The sequence below is a fragment of the Erpetoichthys calabaricus genome, chromosome 2 (genome assembly GCF_900747795.2).
Source record: "Erpetoichthys calabaricus chromosome 2, fErpCal1.3, whole genome shotgun sequence".
In the NCBI taxonomy this organism is placed as follows: Eukaryota; Metazoa; Chordata; class Cladistia; order Polypteriformes; family Polypteridae; genus Erpetoichthys; species Erpetoichthys calabaricus.
Genome location: NC_041395.2, coordinates 178,274,785 through 178,281,292, shown reverse-complemented (window position 1 = coordinate 178,281,292; position 6,508 = coordinate 178,274,785). Strand labels below are relative to the sequence as shown.

At 41.2% G+C, this 6,508-nt stretch overlaps 1 long non-coding RNA gene across 1 annotated transcript; it reads right to left on the bottom strand.

Moving 5' to 3' along the window:
* Positions 1 to 453: 453 nt before the first annotated feature.
* On the bottom strand, positions 454 to 5,139 carry LOC127526827 (uncharacterized). The gene is made up of 2 exons (XR_007934264.1): positions 4,496 to 5,139; positions 454 to 651 (listed from the first exon to the last, which is right to left on the bottom strand). It is a non-coding gene; the product is annotated as an uncharacterized LOC127526827 (long non-coding RNA).
* Positions 5,140 to 6,508: the final 1,369 nt, after the last annotated feature.

The following is a 6,508-nucleotide window of genomic DNA, read 5'->3' as shown; positions in this document are numbered from 1 at the left end:
TACACCATTTGTCTGTGCCATTTTTATGATTCTGAAGCTTTTAGATAGTGCAAGTTGCATTTTTGTACATATCTTGATCGTCTGCTTTTCATTTTGAGTATGTTTACTTATTTTTTATGTCTTATTGTTTTATTTTATTTATTTTTACTTGCCATAGCCTTGTTTTTCATAGCAGTCTGCTCCCACTGCTTTCCCATTGGTGACACCTGATAGCCTGTGGTCGCAGATTCATGATGTCATCAATCTGATATTTAAAAAGGTGATGCCTTTTAGATTCAAGCCTTTTGGATTAGTAGCAATTTAATAACAAATTTAATGAAACTGATCTGTGAGTGTTTTGTTGAATCTGATTTCCGGAACTCATTTTGGGGTCTGGTGTTTTGGTTGAGGTTGAATTCCCATCTTTTGGCTTTACTTTAATGTATTCTTCATCTCCTTTGCTTCTCCTGCTTCCTGCTTCTGCTTTAAGTTTTTGCCTTTCTGCTTTGCATATCCCTGTATAACACTACAGCCATGTGATTCATTTTCTATGGTGTCTTCCTAACAGCTTCCTCTACAACTTTGCTGTGCTTTTGCCACTCAGGCAATAATGTGACTCTTCCCTTCTTGAGGTATGGCTTCTTCTCCTTGATTGTGGTCAGTCACACGGAACTTGGAGGAGAGGATCTTAGAGTTAGCTCAGGCCCTCCTGTAGCAAGGCTTTATGGAGAGCAGCTTCCAAGCCCAAAGACAGTTACATCTAGCTCTCAGTAGAGTGAGTCAACACATCTTTCTAAACAGACAAAAGAGATGTGTGCACTTAGATTTATGGTAAAGTGCAGCTTTGTGATTGAAAGATGGTCCCTACCAGTTACAGATTCAGAGCTTGTTTAAAAGTGGATTAATGTGTCCATCAGTGAAAAGGGCTTAGCTTGTGAATTTTTGTCTGATAGTGTCTCTACAGATTTGGAAACACTACATACTTTTATTAATTTTTGTATGTTGTTACTACTTTAATGGGTTAATTTATGTTTTACCGCCATGGTCATTACATGCAGATGATATCTGTAGGGTCCACACCACACAGGCCACAAGAGACAAATATGACATCATAAGACTGAGAATACAGCCATTTTGCAAGCCACATGTATAAGCTCATAGGTGTAATTAGCCAGAGCTTGAAGGCTTTACCAAAACCCTTCAAGTGCATTCTTATATTTTTTTTCAAAATGTACTTGCATTTTTATTAAAAAAAATCAAAATTTAAAGAATTAATCAGAATTTAAAGAATTAAGAAAATACAACATTCATATGTTAATGGAACCATCTTAAAGACACAGCTAGGAAGGAAAAGGCATTTGTGCAAAAGGCATGTGTCTCATTTCTGGCTCTAGTGTCTTTTGTTTTAACTCCTTCATTTTATTGTTCTTAGGTAATTTATGTTTCTAAAAATTTTTGTGTCTTCCCCTTTTTTGTTTTATTATTCTTAAGTATATTTTGCATTTATGTTTATTTATTTATTATGTACAGTAGCTCCATTTAGTTGATATTGTTATATTTCCTGTTCTCTGGGTACTGAAACTGTGACTGAATCCAGTCCTACATAAAATGATGGAACATTCAGTACTAGTGCTAAGACATTGGCTTATACTTATGTTCGTTCAGCTGTCTTATGAAGTTTGTTTTTTCAGCTCTGAAGTCGTGTAAGTGCTCGTGTTGTCAGTTTTCAGTTTTTGACTTTGCTTTTGTTATTTAGATTTTGATTGTAGATTAGGCATTTGACTTCTCAACTTTTCGCTTGCCTTTCTGGCAAATGATTTTACTTTCTTTCATTTAATTTTGTTGTTGATTATATATTTTTTTTTTACAAACTACTTTGGGTATGATGTTAAACTGCATCTGGCCCTGTAAACAGTCCTCCAACTTGCAGGGAAAACTTGAGGGTTGGTGGCAGGATTGGCACTCCAACCACCGTAAACACTTCATGCAGCTCCAAAACAGCAGACAGCACTCCTTACTGCTCTCTGTGGGAATAGCTCTGCTGCAGCTGTCCACAGAAAGGCTACTCACATTATAAAGGGGATGGGGGAAAGCCCTTGGTAGCCTCATCTCTTGAAGAGTTGAAACTGCCAGAGAACCAATGGGGTTAGGCCTGTTGGGTCGGAACTAATGTTGTGCTGAGGCATTGCCCACTGCATGGGAGCACTTGGGTCCTAGTTTGAGGTGGCTCATTAGCGTAGGTGTGTGGAACATCATGTCTCTCCGGTATGATAGCCATCTTCCTCTGTATGTCGGAGGAGGTTTGTAAACTCCACATTTCAGTGGCGGCACTCTCTGATGTATGCAGACCTGGGACTGGCAGGATCTCTGTAGGTGAATAAATCTTTTATTGCTCTGGTCTCTCTCTGAGTATGATGGCTGTCATACTCGGGGAGTAGCTGTTGCTGTCGTGGATTGGCTCCTTCCAATGGTGTCTGATTTCATTCCTTTCAATGAGCGTATTATGAGACTCAGCTTAAGACACTCTCTGGGTGCTTTGTCTGTTGTCTCAGTATATGCTCTGACTGCGGTAAGTGATGTCTTGGTGAGGGAGACATTCTATTTGCAGCTCTGCTCAGTGGTTGATGGGTGCCCACAAGGTGACACGTCTGTGGTCATGGGTGATTTCAATGCGACCACTGACACTGACAGGGTTGACTATAAGGATTGTGTCTGTCCCCATTTGTCTGGCAACCGTGGTGAAAATGGCTCCATGTTCCTTTACTTTGCAAAAGGGCAATAGCTGTGGTTGGCTGGATCCTGGTTCCATCTCCCTGGGTGGGCCACATCGTTGGGCTTGGTACTCCAATACTGGTGGTGTGATGAAGGAGATCAATCACATCCTCGTAGGCAAACTCTGGAGGCTCCTACAAAACTGCAGGGTCTAGAGAAATGCCCAGTTTGTGAATTCTGACCACAGACTTGTTGTTGCAACTCTGAAGATCCAACTTAGATCCAGTAGGCTACCACCTATTAGGAGAATGAGGCTGGACTTGGCCAGACTCTAAGATCAGGCTGTTTCTAATGAGTTTGCATGCAGTTTGTGTGAGGAACTTGTAGACTTGGGTGCGACTGCCAATCCTAAAGTGATGTGGGAGACCTTCCGTGACAAGACCCTGAAGGTTACTGAGGGCTGTGTTGGTGTTGCCGGTGTTCCCAGAAGGAGGTATTTCATTTTGCAGTGCACTTTGGATATTACGATAAAGAGTTGCAGCGCACAACTTGTTGGCAACTTTGGTTTGTACCGGGAATTGAATAGGACTTCTGCAAGGGCTCTGAGGGCAGATAAGGAGGCATTTGTTAGAGGAATTTTTGAGCAAGTGATGCATCATCTGTGCTCTAGTAGCCCATGTCCTGCTTCCAGAGGAATCAAAGCATTACGCACATCTGAATCTGTTGCTTTGGAGGGTTTCAGTCAGGGCAGATAATGGAACAGTCCTAACGGATGACGTTGCAGTTGTGACCTGCTGTGATGACTGCTTTGAACAGCTGCTTAAAGCTGATCCTCCAGCTAGGATGTTGGACATCTCTGGGTCCACGGTTCTTGAGGCTGATCCTCCAATTAGTTGTGAACCACCCATTCTCACTGAGATTGCACAGTTGGTGAAACAGCAGAGGGTAGGGAAGGCTGCAGAGATCTGTGATATCTGGGGTGAACTTCTCCAGGCTGATGTTCAGGCTGTCTTTCTGTCATTGCAAGCAATCTTTGCTTCGGTTCGGGAGATGGGTGTTATCCCAACTGACTGGAAAATGGGACTTGTTGTTACTATCTAGAAAGAGAAGGATGATTGCCTGGATTGCGTCAACTACAGAAGGATAACACTGCTCTTAGTGCAAGGTAATATGATCTGTGATCACTTGCTCACCTACCAGTGATTGGAGCAGTCTGGTTTTACACCTAAGAAGTCTACCGTAGACCTAATGTTTGTACTGAGGATTTTTATCAAGCGCAAATATGAATATCAGCAGAGTTTCTTTGCAGCCTTTGTCAGATTTCTAAAGTGTTCAATTCAGTTGATCGAGCTTCCTTGTGGGACATCCTGGGACTTTGTGGGATTCCCCAAAGTCGCTGGATGTCATAGTGGGCCTGTCCACTGGTACTGTGAGTGCTGTGCAGAGTGGAGGCAGAACCTCTGCGTTTTTCCTACTTGATACAGGGCTTCCTCAGGTGTGTGTTCTTGCTCCTACCTTGTTCAATGCTCGTATGTACTGGATATTGGGCAGGGTCATGAGGTCCAGTGGCTGTGGAGCATCTGTTGGTGAAGAAAAATTCACTGATTTTGACTTGATGTGATCTTCGCGGAGTCAATGGAGGCTCTGATTGGGGCTCTCGAGAGAATGAGCGAGGAGTCTGAATGTCTGGGCTTACGTCCTGGAAAAAACCAAGACCCAGGTCTTTAATGACCTCTTGGGCACATCCACCAGCACTGTGTCTGTCTGTAGAGAGAGTGTTGACTGCACTGAGAGGTTTGCTTACCTGACATTCATGTCTCTAGTGACTCTTCCTATGATTGAAAGAGCATGGCGCATCATGAGGTCGCTGGAAAGGGGTGTGTGGTGCTCCCGATATCTTTGCAAATGGACGAAGTTTCAAGTCTTTCGAGTCCTGATGCTTCCTGTTTTGTTATATGGTTGAGACATGGAGGCTGTCCAGTGACATGAGACAAAGACTGGATTCATTCGGTACTGTGTCTCTTAGAAATACCTTGGGTACCACTGGTTTGACTTTGTATCAAACAAGTGGTTGCTCACGGAGTCCCTAATTACCTGTATGGTGAGGGATCATCAGTTATGGCACTAAGGCCATGTGGCGCAGTTCCCCCAGGGTGATCCAGCTTGCAGGATCCTCATTGTTGAGGACTCGAGCAGTTGGACCAGGCCAAGGGATGCCCATGTAACAGTTGGCTGCAGCAGATGGACATTTATTTCAGAAGGTTGGGACTGGACCGCATGTCTGCCTGGGGAGTTGCCAACTGGGACCCTGAGCTGTTTTGTCATGTGGTGAGTGCGGCAATGTGCTGTACCAGTACATGCTCCCAAACATGACCTGACCTCAACTTTGTTTGTCTTTGGGACTAGGGGTTTTATCATTCCCCTGTAGCCAACTGCATTGAATTCTTTTGTGATAGGTGTTCTTTAGGATTTTATAACACTTTCCTAAGGAGTTTTTGGGACCTTCTTGGTGACTATTCTGGAGTTTCTAAAGTTGAGGAATTTGATTAAGGAATTTATTTCATTCTATTTTGGTTCCTGACTAAATAGTAATTTTTTCTTATAATGGCTCTGTTTCAAATATTGATCAGCGTCATTATTTTTTGTGATTTTCACGTCTGCAATTGCCAAGGTAACCTACCAAAAGTCTCCGGGAGCGTGCTCACATGATATGTTTATCATAAAACTGTAAGAAGGCAATTTTTGCGCTGTTTGGGTGCCTATGTTTTGGATAAAACTGAAGGACATAACATGCACTTTTTGGTATTTTTATTCTTTGTTTTCTGACTTACTTTCACGTTTATGAATTTGATTCTTGTTTCACATTTCTGGCTTGATGAAAAATCCATTTGTCTGTTTGGTTTTGAGCCTGGCACGTACCCTGTTTTGTTCTTGTTTCATCTTCTGGTCCTGAAATAAAAATCATTTAGTTTTAACAGAACAAAATTCATCCTTGGCTCTCTTTTGTCCAGTGCAGACTGCGAAGCCTGTTTCTCAAGTTTTGGGACAAGCTGATTTTTGTTTCTAGGCCTTACAAGAACACTGAGTTGCAGTTTTTGATCTGAGACCTTTTTTTAGTTTCAATTGCCAGCAAATTGTAACAATATGTAAGTTGGGTTTAAATGTTGAAAATGGTTTATAATATATAAAATACTTATTTGTACATAGCCAGTTAAATTGTATTGTAATACACCTTACCACTTTTTTGTTATGTAGATAGATAGATAGATAGATAGATAGATAGATAGATAGATAGATAGATAGATAGATAGATAGATAGATAGATAGATAGATAGATAGATAGATAGATAGATAGATAGATAGATAGATAGATAGATAGATAGATAGATAGATACTTTATTAATCCCAGGGGGAAATTCACAAATAAATGTAATAAACCTTTTCAAAAATCAAGTAGAAAAAGATAAAATTGTCATCTACAAAACAGATGCATTATATATATAGATTTTAGGACTATAGAAAAATTCATTCATCCATCTTCAGTTCTAAACCACTTGTCCTTTTTGGAGTCACAACATATCCAGGGCATGATATACATGCCATTCCAACACAGTGCACAAACGCACACACACATACACAGATATTCACTTACATTGTGCAGATTTAGAGTTCCCAGTTAACTGAACCTGTACAACTTTGGCATGTCGAACTGGAGTACTAGAGAGAAACTTGCATAGATAAAATGAGAATATAAAAACTCCTCAGAAGTGATATCCTGGTCCAAGATTCAAACTCAGGATTTTGGAGCTTTGAGGCA